Source organism: Lactuca virosa, chromosome 2 (assembly GCF_052849685.1).
Source record: "Lactuca virosa cultivar CGN04683 chromosome 2, Lactuca_virosa_CGN04683_v6, whole genome shotgun sequence".
NCBI lineage: Eukaryota > Viridiplantae > Streptophyta > Magnoliopsida > Asterales > Asteraceae > Lactuca > Lactuca virosa.
In genome coordinates this window covers 284,255,682-284,269,162 of record NC_136427.1, presented here as the reverse complement: position 1 = coordinate 284,269,162, position 13,481 = coordinate 284,255,682, and positions in this window count along the sequence as shown.

The following is a 13,481-nucleotide window of genomic DNA, read 5'->3' as shown; positions in this document are numbered from 1 at the left end:
ACTTAAGACTTTTCACTCAATTCACAATCTTGGAGTATAACTCTAAGACTCGATGTTGGAACGAAGTATGATTAACTTCTTGATTTTAACCATTTCCACAATTCTCGATTCCTCTTCCTAGCCATAAAAAAATGCACTAAGACTCACTTAGAGGATCAATTGAGACATGGTTCTTAATCATTAAGATTTATCATAAAACACAATAAAAGATACTCTCCCTTCTTCTTAGAATGGAGAAACTTTTATCTTTCTGCCTACTTGATTCTTCTTATTCGTTATGCTATTGATTGTAACTCTTTCAATCAACTCAGAATTATACTTAATCTTATAAGTATAACCATATTTACTAAACTTTAGTAAATCATGACGAATATACTTATTACTCTTGTGGTGGAATTGATCAACGCACAACCTAGTGTACTCGATCCCCTAGTCCTTCACTTGACACTTTGTCAAAGAATTAGTCTTAATTTCCCAAATATGAAAGTTTTTCATTCACCATACAATACAAGTTACATGATTCCAAGTTTCTGTCCAATTGAAACTTGTGCAATGAGAAACTCTCCCTATTTGGTAAACTCTCGACATATCCACAAATAACATAATTAAGAATCAAACCCATTATTGCTAATAATAGAAACAATTAAACATCAATTTTCATACACACCATTGCATGGATAAATAAATAATATAAAATCAAAATTTATTTTATTGCGAAAATTTCTTTTGTCCTTACAATGTAGTTCAACTGAAAACTATGCTATTACATATTTCTTAGCAATCTATCCTAACTCTAAAGTAGCAGCTCAAAAATCCGATCTTCGAATCAATGCGATCGAAATCCATTTCTTCATGATCAGATTCAACATGCTTCTTCCTTAAGCTTCCTTTCTTTTCTTCGATCCTACAAAAACATCAAAATGTGATCTTATCACATCATGTATTAAGAATCGAGAATAGGAACTTATAGAGTTAGGTAATGCGTTTTACCCGAAGTAGAGCCATTTCCCTTGACTCTCCCATCTCTTAGATCTCTCAGGTAGACAGGGCAGCTTCGTCTCCAATGCCCCTTCTCTTGGCAATAGAAGCAAATGGACTCTTTTGGAATGGCACACATAACTATCTCAGAATTTACCTTTTCTGGATTTCCAATGTCACCATTTTCAATGTCCATTGAAGTTTGGGAGTTTGATTCACTAGACAAATTTGCTTGATCATCACGCCAAATCATTGTTGATTCAGCTGCTATAAGCAAATAGGACAAATCAATGAGGGTCACGTCGTGGTCCATCATATAGTACTCTCCAACGAACTTACTATATGATTCAGGAAGCGACTGAAGAACCCAGTCAACAGCCAACTCACCTGAAATCTCGACACCCAACATTCTTAACCTGTCAATGTGTGACTTTATCTCTAAGACGTGTACAAGTCATAGCATACATGATTGAGCCCACAGCAGAAGCATATGGTACATGACTCATCTCAGATATCTCGGTCTCTGTACTCGGACTCTGAGTCTTACTCAGTTTGGCGTTACTCTGGATTGGTAATTCCCATTTCTTGTAATCCTGCATACTAAACCTCTTCAGTACCTTATCCAAGTAAGTACTCTGACTAAGTCCAATTAGTCTCTTACTCCTGTCTCTCGATATCCTTATCCCTAGGATATAGGCAGCTTCCCCAAGGTCCTTCATAGCGAAACACTTCCCAAGCTAGGACTTAATCTCCTGCAAGGTTGGGATGTCATTTCCTATGATTAGTATGTCATCCACATACAACACCAAGAAGCTAACTATACTCCCACTAGCCCTAACATATACACAGGACTCATCCTTAGTCCTCGAAAAACCAAACTCTTTGACTTTCTCGTCGAAGCAAAGATTCCATCTGCGAGGTGCTTGTTTTAATCCATAAATGGATTTCTCAAGCTTACACACTCTATTAGGGTACTTTGTATTGACAAAACCCTCTGGCTGAGCCATGTAAACATCCTCAGCCAACCTTCCATTAAGGAAAGCGGTTTTGACATTCATTTGCCATATTTCATAATCATGAAATGCAACAATGGCTAGCATAACCCTAATAGACTTAATCTTTGCTACTGGTGAAAAGGTCTCATCATAATCAACTTCTGGAGTTTGAGAATAGCCCTTTGCAACCAGTCGCGCCTTATAAGTGTGTATATTACCATCCATGTCGGTCTTCTTCTTGAAGATCCATTTGCACCAAACTGTCTTACGACCTGGTACATTGTCAACCAAGTTCCAGACTTGATTGTCATACATGGACTGTATCTCGATGTCCATAGCCTCTTTCCATTTAGCAGCCTCAGGGCCTGCCATGGCTTCCGTGTAGCTGTTAGGTTCATCCAAACTTACTAGTGTACTATCACTGATAAGCGTATCACCTTCTGCAGTAATATGGAAACCATAGTAATGCTCAGGTGCATTCCTAACTCTCGTGGAACGCCTGAGAGGTATGGGTTCATCTATCGAATCAACAGGAGTTTCCTCCTCAGGTTGGTCGCTAGTGTTTGAGGTTCCTTCACCGCTTGACTCTTGAATATCTTCAAGGTTAATTTGCCTCCCACTGTCTCCTTGGCTTATAAATTCTCTCTCCCGAAAGACCCCTCTCCTAGCCACAAAGACAACATTCTCACTTGGTCTGTAGAAGAGGTAACCAAAGGATTTATGTGGGTAGCCTATGAAAGTACACCTCTCGCTTCGAGGTTCGATCTTGTCGTGAGACTCGCGCCTCACGAAAGCCTCGCAACCCCAAATCTTGATGTGGTCCAAGTTGGGAACTTTCCCAGTCCACATCTCATGAGGTGTTTTGGCAACCTTCTTTGTAGGGACTAGATTAAGGATGTGGGCGGCAGTCTCTAAGGCATACCCCCAGAATGAGATTGGTAACGAAGCTCGACTCATCATGGAACGAACCATGTCCAATAAGGTTTGATTGCGCCTCTCTGCTACACCATTCAGCTGTGGTGTCCTAGGAGGTGTCAATTGTGAGACAATCCCACATTCCTTAAGATAGTCAAGAAACTCAATACTAAGATACTCTCCTCCCCGATCGGATCAGAGCATCTTGATGTTCCTGCCTAGTTGATTCTCCACTTCCTGCTTAAACTCTTTGAATCTCTCAAAGGTCTCTGACTTATGCTTGATTAAATAGATATATCCATATCCACTATAATCATCAGTAAAAGTCGCATCATACCGATTAGCATCTCTTGTGGCACTCTTGAAGGGTCCACACACATCTGTGTGTATGAGGTCCAACAAGCCCTCACCCCTCTCACAAGTACCAGTGAAGGGTGACTTTGTCATTTTTCCAAGTAAACAAGACTCTCAACTATCATCCGATTTTAGGTCAAATGATTCCAAAACTTCAGCCTTTTGGAGTTGGCCTATGCGCTTCTGGTTGACATGTCCAAGACGACAATGCCACAAAGATACTTTGTCTAAGCTATCTGAAGAATCAATACACAACACATTATTTCCTAGGTTATCTACAACATTCACAGCTTCATATACACCATCACAAGGTAATGCTTTAACGTAAAATACATCATTTTAATAAACATTAATAGCACCATTATTATTATCAAATGAAAAGGAAAACCCTTGTTTGTACAAGCCATGAAAGGAAATAATATTTCTCGCCATTTTAGACGAGTAACAAAATTTATTCAAATCTAACATTAACCCATTATTAAGCAATAAAGAATAAACTCCTATCTTGGTAACAGGTGATGCTTTCCTATTCCCCATGATTAAGTTTATCTTCCCGTGCTCCACTTTCTCACTTCTTCTTAGGCCCTGCAAATCAGTACAAATGTGAATACCACAACCTGTATCAAGCACCCAAGAGTTAGTTTTCAATGAGTTATTAGACAATATAGTGTAAATACCTGCATGGGTGGGTTTAACTTTCCCATCCTTTATATCCTGCAAGTATTTGGGGCAGCTTCGTTTCCAGTGCCCCTTTTCCTGGCAGTAGAAGCATTGTGCTTCCTTTGGGTTTGAAGAAGGAGGAATGGAACCTTTCTTGGTTCCACTTGAAGAGGATCCATCAAGAGACTTTCCCTTGGTACCCTTCGAAGGGGTCTATCTCTTCTTCCCCTTTCCCTGCCCAATTGCCAAGACAGGGGCGGTAGTAGGAGTAGGTGTAACAGCTGATTTAAGGCCACTTTCAGCGGTCCTTAAAAGTCCTTGAAGTTTACTTAGTGTGACTTCCTCCTTGTTCATATAATAATTCATACGAAACTGATCATAACTTGGAGGTAAGGAATGAAGAATGATGTCAATCGCCATGTCCTCAGGAAAGTCCACATTAAGCTTCAATAACCGGTCCACGGACCTTTGCATTTTCTGCAAGTGACCGGTGAGAGATTATCCCTCTCTCATCCTAGCTGTTATCATGGAGGAAATGATTTCATACCTCTCCTGACGAGCACTCTGATGGTACCTATCCATCAGATCCTGGTGCATCTCAAAAGGGTAGAAATCTTCATAGGATTTCTGGAGTTCTGCTGTCATTGTGGCCAACATGATGCAAGATACCTTAGTGGCATATTTCTCATGGGTAGTGTACTCAACAATCTCCTCAGGAGTAGCAGTTGACTCATCGATAACCTTTAGCTCCTTATCTAGGACATACTCTTTGCCCTCATAGCGAGTAATCATTCTGATGTTCCTAATCCATTCATTGAAATTTGAACCATCAAAAGTGATTTTCCCACACAAGTTCATTTGGGAAAAGGAGCTTGTAGGGTTTGAGCCACTAGCAGTGTTTGAAGACATTTGAAAAGAAAGAAAGACAAGTTTTATTAGATGAATAGTCCTTAATAAGTCACCCAAATGAAGTATTAAGGCTAGGACCCAACAAACTATTTATAGTTGGAAGAGGGATGCCGTAGTCCAAGCTATAAAATATTTGAAGGTAGGTAAATGACAATTTACCAATTTCCACCACGAAACGAAATAAATTATTCAGTTTTATTGGATTTGAAATTCCTAGATCTTTTGAGATACATTGAACTTTCAATGGCATGTTTGAATCTCGATTGTGCCCTCTCAAGTTTGTGACTGGGATGCCGAGGATCACAAACAAGGTGTGAATAACCATGCAAATTGACTTGGTACCCTTAACTTTTTACCACCTAATCGATGTGTCGGTTAACCACATGCGCTCCATCGATCTATGATAAAATTAATTTACCCTTTGTCACTCTTACTAGTCCTTATTAGTGTGCCGGTTAACCACACGCGCTCCACTAACGACTTGGTAAGGTACAAAGTGTAATTTCATGAGTTAGCACCTATTTCACATTTTCATAAAGTAACTAAGATTGGGAATTATTAAAGTGTAGTTACTTTATAATTTCATTATACTTTTAATGAAGATTAAAGTCCTTGTCCTACCCGTTCGGCTAACGACCCTCCACCAGTCAAGGAAGCGGTGGGTGAGAGTGGACACCCATTAAGCTGTCGTTTTATAGGTAACAACCTTATACCCCCTTATAGACCGGCTTCGTGAACGAGGCCTACTAACGATAAGACTGACTTATTCTTATACATATCTATATATTTAAACTTTTAATATAATAATAGTATAAGGGTTGAATTTTAAACTTCTAAAATTCTAAGGTTCAATTTGGAAATTAAAGTATTAGGGTGTAAGACTTTACAAATTCCAAAACTTGAGGGCAAGTATTGAAACTATTCAAGACCTTTCATTTCATAACTTATGAGCTTAATGGTTCATTAAAATGAAGACTTTCATTTTATGTAACCTCTTATTCTTTAATGACACTTTTAAAGAAGTGACTTTTGGTAATCCATAACTTGAGGACAAGTTATGAACTCCATGATTAGCCATCAAGATCAAGAATCATACTTACAAGGAAGTTACAAATAATTCCTATGATCTTCTAAAACTCATAAGAACATGAACAGTCATATAAAAATTTCAAGAGTCATATTAATATATATAAAAACATGGAATTTTGATATTAGCCATTGTAAATGGATTAGCATAAGCATTACACCATCTAAAACAGGTTTTATATCACCAAAACAGTTTAGGGTAATGTTTCTAGTCCATTTCCAGCAGCAAAAGTCGAAAATCCGCACTCTGCATGGCCAACTCGTCGAGTGCAAGAACTGACTCGCCGACTTGGTTGAAGATATGCTTGGACTCGTCGAGTTTCTCAATGGACTCGGCGAGTCTCCTGTGCAGACAACAAGAATTTCGATTTTTAAAGCTATTTTGCATCAAGTATCACACAAACAAGCCTAGGCTCTGATACCACTGTTGGTTTTGAGCATTCTAACACTCCTATGATGTACATGCAACCCTAGAAACCTTGGATCTATGTTTGACTAAGATACATGCAAAATGATTTTTCCAAGGTTCATAATAACTTGTAATACAAAAACAAGTAGAATAACATACCTCTTAGAAGCTTGGATTCCTTGATGACTTTGTGAGCCTAACACCCCAAATGTGATGCCTCAAATGCTTCACACAACACCACAATTCTTGGAATAACCTTGAGAGAATTACACTAAACTCAAAATTGGCTAGCCCTCTAACTTTCTTGTAGTAGTGCCCATTTTGCTTGACAAGGAGCCTTTATATAGTTGTGACACAATTAGGGTTACACCATGTAAAACCTAATTGCCATGGCTTTCCACATTCCATGATCCATGGGTTTGTAACCCCCATGGACTATCCATGGAGCACCTTATGGGTTTTAACCCAATCCATACAAACCATGGATCATTAGCCCACTATACAAGAATAGATTATTTACATAATCAACCCCATATATTTAATTAGTCTCTTTTTGATCACTTAATTAATTCAAGATTAATTCTTTGATCAATAACAATTAAATAACATTATTAATATATTAGTACTTATAATATATTAATACACCTTCAGTGTCCTTTCTCTCATTTTGGTCTATCCAATTATTGCAATGCCATGCAACCCAAATGGACCATGCCGGGTCGGGTCAAGTACATATCAAATATAGTTATGGACTTAGACACTATATCCAACACATGCAGCGTACCAAGGAGTACGCGCAACGTACGTGAGCAGACTCCAAACCCTAATTTTTAGGGTTTAAGCCATATAAATAGAACATTATAACCCAAACCCTAGCCTCCTTACCAGCCTCTCAACCTCAGAAACCCTAGATAGCCTTTATTTCCTCATCCTTGTGTGTGTTTGGCCTTATGAAGCTTGTTTTGAATATTTGGAGCTTGGAAGGAGAAAAAAGAAGTTGAAGAAGAAGAACTTGAGTATCTTGAGCTCAAGGATCTGAGATTATCTCACCATTTGGCACTCATTGGAGGTATAAAGCTTCCAACTTTCCTCATGAATGGTTAGATCTATGTTTATGGAGTTTTGGGCCTTTTTAGGTCCAAAGAATGGATTTTTATGGTTCAAATTCGTATTTAGGCTTAGGGTTGCCACCCTTAGTGCTAAATGTATCCCATTAGCAGTAAAGTCTCGATCTGTAAGGTCCTTTTGTGACCATGCATGAGTTCTAGCCATTTCCATGGATGTTAGTTGCTTTATATCCCAAGTTTGGGTCCACTTGGTGGGTTACAAGCCACTAAGTAATCGACTTTATGAGTTAGGACATGTTAATGGACTTAAATCTGTATTTTGGACCTAATGTCTTAAGGGATTAAACAGTTGTGAAGAATATGGCTTAACAGGGTAGTACATTAGGGTACAAGCCAGTACGCGCAATGTATAAGCCATGCAAGCTATACGCTTAGCATACAGCGGAGTACGCTTAGCGTACTCTCAGGATTTGGGCTTCACGTCTTTTGGGCCTCAGATTGGGCCAAACCTTTGGACTTATCAGCTATTGGGCCTAAATGGGCCATCAGAAGTCAGTTAATGGGCCAAGGACATGTTCGGGCTTAAGGGAAGGACCATTTGAGGAGTTGGGCCCAATTTAGAAAATTGGGCCATTAGTGGGCCATTAGTGGGCTTGGAAAGATTATATGGAACTGGGCCTAGGTTATGGTCCAAGTTAGACCAAGGGGTAAAATAGTCATTTTACCCTATGAAGGATTATGGATTTTGACTAAGTGTTGTTGTGATATTGATAGTCGGGGAGTCGTTGGAGCAGTCGTAGGAGATTCCTTACCGTGAGATTTCGCTTTCAGCTTTGCGATGTGAGTTTCCTCCTAGGAACGGGTCTAAGGCACCAATGTCGGCCCGTTTATGTATGTTAGCATGTGTCGGACTTCGGTCCGATGCCGTGCAGTTCCAGATGTAGGTTTATGTGTTATATGCTTCCGGACTTCGGTCCGATGCCGGGGAAATCCCAAGCAATGTTTGTATGCTTGATGTCTTCGTGATTATTGCATGTGCTTGCTTATATGTTACGGACTTCGGTCCGATGCCGGGGAAAGCCCGAGGAATGTTTATATGCTATGTTATATGTTTCCGGATTTCGGTCCGATGTCGGGCGGGGCCGTAGGAATGTTTATATGTTTATGTTATATGCTTATTATGTGTATTGTTGATATGTTGATATGTATACCGGGCGGGGCCCGATGCCGGACTTCGGTCCGATGCCGGGCGGGGCCTGATGTAGCGGGCTAGGCCCAATGTTATGTTATGTGATTATGTGATTATGTGTATGGTATGTGGTAGTTTGGGGAGACTCACTAAGCTTCGTGCTTACAGTTTTCAATTTTGGTTTCAGGTACTTCCGGTAGCAAGGGGAAGAGCTTGGGATGATTGCAGTGCACACACCATTTGTTTAGCCTGGGATATTTATACTAATATATATTTCGACAGATGATATGATATTTTGAGATACACAACTTATGATTTTTATATGATGTTTGATAACTATGGTTTTCTTAATGACTTAAAACAAAATTTTTGGACTATATTTTTGGGATGTTTCAATTCTAGTAAGATGATACACACTAGCTAATAGTCCGCCTGGTGCTACATCATAGGCACATTGGGAGCGGAGATAATTGTAACCATATACATATAAAATGACAGCAATGGAATGCCAATCCCCCGATTTAATTTGTAAAGTCTTTATTCATTGGTAATCAACGCCCAAAGATCTATGAATTAGCACATGCTTAACTAGCCAAGCAGACAAATGGCCCTGCATCTTTTTTATATTTCCCGCATTTTGTTAAGTATTTCACATTTACGATGAAATTTATGAAGATTGAGCCGCGACTTTTTATTCTGTGCAAAGGAATCCTGTCTGATTTACTAATTCGGGGGAAGATACTGAACTTTTGTATTTGAAAAATGTTTCAGGAGGAATCTCTGAGGTAGATGTCGGTTGATAAAGAAATCCTTCATCATAATTTCCAGTATGAATACTATGCCCAACCTAAAACTTGTGATTGGTAGTAAAACAACGATTCTCTCACTGAGACATAGTTCTATATGGATAGATTTCTCCAGATATTTTCTTACGAAGTTTTGTTATAGCATATATAATTGCTTCTGGTTTAGGTGGACAGCCCGACAAATATACATCCACAGGAATTAGCTTATCGACTCCGCGAACAGTACTATAAGAATCGGTACTGAACATCCCCCCTGTAATTGTACATGCTCCTATAGCAATAACATATTTTGGTTTAGGGATTTGCTCGTATAATCTCACTAACGAAGGGGCCATTTTCATTGTTACTATTTCGGCTGTTAAAATAAGGCCCGCTTGTCTAGGACTTGACCTTGGTACTAGTCCATAACCATCAAAGTCGAATCGTGAGCCTATTAGTGAAAAAAATTCAATGAAGCAACAACTGGTACCATAGAGAAGAGGTAATAAACTAGAGAGTCTTGACCAATTTGAAAGTTCATTTAATGTAGTTGAAATAACTGAATTTTGGGTTGTTCGATCAAATAAGGGAAACTCATTGGAATTCATAACTATCTCAATTTTGTCCTTTTTTCTTTTTATTGTCTGAATATTCAGGAGCTAAGACCATTCAAATTCCCCCTTTCTCCATGCATAAACTAAACCAACAATTAAGATAAGCACGAAAATTAAAGCTTCTACAAATACAGATACACCTAATACATCAAAACTCATTGCCCATGGATAAAGAAAAACCGTTTCAACATCAAAAACAACAAAAACTAGAGAAAACATATAATAACGGATTCTAAATTGTAACCAAGCGTCGCCTATTGGTTCTATACCCGATTCATAACTAGAAAGTTTCTCCGGTCCTTTGCTAATGGGAGCTAAAAATCCTGAAATGAAAAATACCAAAATAGGAATAAGACAACATGAGTGTGTATGTTTGTTTTGTTCCAAGAAAACATTTTATAATGGATCATAGGTTAGGGTTTTTAAGAAGAAGGAAGGGAAGAGATTTAGGGAGAGAAATTTATATTTGTGGATGGGAGAGGAATGAGAGATGGAATTCGAAATGCTCCATAAAGGGATAAGAGTTCAAGGATTCATGGAGGCGTGCTCTTCGCCCTCATACCACCGAGTACGGCCTTATCACCCATACCACCATGTGTTGTGTTTTCAACCAATAACTCTTCAACCCATACCTCAAACATTGTTCTTTGATGCGACGTTAAGAACAGTGCACAACATTTTGACAAATGTTAGATAGTATGTCACGACTCTTAAAAACGGAATTGTAAAAACTGCTCTAACTGAATTGTAATTTAGTTGTTGTGGTTCGGAAATGAATTTAGTTTGAACTATTCAAATCTATGTTTTTTTTAAAATTGAAGTCAATTTGAATTCATTTAATTGGATCAGATTGAACCGAGACTCTTTATATTATGATAAACACGACTGGAATAAGTATATATTTGTGTGTGGTTCTCCCCAGAAAAATGATTATCACGACCAAAACAAATACATGGTTGTGTGTTTCTCCAAAGAAAAATGAACACAACTAGAAATGATGAGGATGACTAAGCATGAAAAACAGATTATTTTTGCTAAGACCTGACCCATACGTCTTTTATATATAAGTTTTGTTTCAAAAATAACAACATCAAAGATGTATATTTATTATTGTTGAATTCTCGTTTATAATTTTAAATTAAAATTATGGTATGAACACCTCCTTACCCTTTGTTCTTTCTTGACGTTACCCTTTCTATCTCACTGGAACTACTTTAAAGCATTTGAATTACTAAATATTTAGCGCTAATTTGTACGTTTGTGCACTAAATTTAGCGATATAGGTTGTCACTCATCTAATTTTTTTTTTTTAATTTACTATTGTCGTGATGATCATCATCATGTATATTATCATCTTAAATTACAACTAAGTTGGTTTTGCCTTCATAATCCATGATTGGCGCACTTTAATTACCAAGTAACGAAGTAGACAATATTATTCAAAAGTTTTATTCAATAGCATGCATGCGTATTAATGCCTTCATCTATAATTTATTTTTATTTTATGATTGTTCTCTGCTCATCAATATTTTATCATCTTTAATAAATTGGTATTGACTATAGTTTTTTGTTTGTTTGTAAGCAAGAAAGATATGTTGAACTTGAAACCAAAAGGTGCATCATGTGTTAAGTCAAATAAACTCATTGCACCTCATGTTTTGAACCGCAACAGGACTTCAACTGCAAAATTCTTAAGTAGACAATTACTAGATGAAGAAGTTGACTTCTCAAAATCATCAACCACACCCCATTCACCTATAACATCTAGCGCCAAAACATCTAAACCTATATCATTAACACCAACAATCACTACCACATACTCAACAACCAACACTTCATCACTTACAACATCCACACCATCCTCAGCAAATACATCTAAAACTTCAGCAACTAGACCATCGATACTGTCGTCAGCACCTACATCTACAACCAAAACTTCAGCACCTACCTCATCGACACCATCCTCAGCACTGACATCGACTACCATATCATCAACACCTACATCTACTACCACAACCTCAACACCTTCATCGACGCTATCATACTCAACAATTACAATAACTACCACATTCTCCTTACCTAAACGAACTACCACATCCTTAACATATACATCTATCCCACCACCTACCCCAAAATCTTCCCCATAACCAACACAACAAACCTTAACTACATCCAAAACAAATGTGAATGGATATATTGTGGAAAATGTAGAAGGTCAAAACAATTCCTATGAAGATTGTGGACCAGATGAACGTTTAACTATTCATGTTTGGCAAAAAAACATGAGTCAACAATCATATCTTACAATTTTTTCAATGTATAACCTTTTGGTCTACACCTACATATGAATTCGAAACTAAAACGATCACATTATTTGCAGACGCATGCCACCATGACCTTGTGCACACATTATTAGTCGGTCCTTTTTTCAAAGAGTAAATCCAGAAGGCTACACTCGGGGAAAAGTAAGCAAAGAAATGCGCGAATTATATTGGGAGGAGTTCCAAGTAGTTAACTATATGTGATAAATTGTTGTTTGGTAAACATTTAGATTTAAACTTATGTTTATATTGTTACTGTGTAGGAAAAATGTTGTTGTGGTGAAGCAATAGACTCGCTGGTGAGGCAAGCTTAGGCAAGTAAAGTGGCACAAAGTTATGGCCAATATCTCTACAACATGCGGAGCCGACAAAGAAACACACATGCCTTCAAACCGGCTCATATTTCACAAGAAGTCTGGAACTCCTGGCAAGAAAAATGGAATACAGATGAATACAAGCTGAAATCCGAGCATAACAAGAAAAATAGGCGTAACGGTGTGGCTGATGGAATAACACAACCTACCCATAACGTTGGATCCGCAAATCATTTGAAGATAACTTCTGATTTGGTAATTTTTTTAATGGTACATCAATGTTTATGTTTATGTGTATATTTTACATTTTATGGTATTTATACATAAGAGGAAATTAGGACATGATCTACCCCATAATGAATTGTTCCTATATACAGACACGAAGAATCACGATGGAGTCACATTTACAAATGAAAAAAGATAGACAAATTCATGTAATATTCATTTTAGTGCAATTAAACTTTTATATTGTTGCTAGTCCTTAATGTCATTCATAACTTTGATATCTTTTAATTTAAATTATTATTATTTTGTAGGCGGCCTATATAGAAAAACGAAGAGTTGGAAGCTAAAGGTGCTGAATTTGAGGATGACAAAATATTTTATGATGTTGTTGGTGGTCATAACAAAAAAACAAGACTTTATGGATTAGGCTCTTTTGCAAAGGCGGTTCCCAAGATTAACGGTAAAACGAATATATCTTACATTCCGAAAAAAAATGATGAAATGGAAGAATTGAGGGAGCTTGTTGCTAAACAAAAAAGAGCAAAACGAAGAGCTTAAAGAAATAATGAAGGGCCAAGAAAACCAATACACCGCAAGAGTCGAGCAACTTGATAAACAACTTAAATTGGCAATGGATCTTATTAATGTTATTAGAGAACA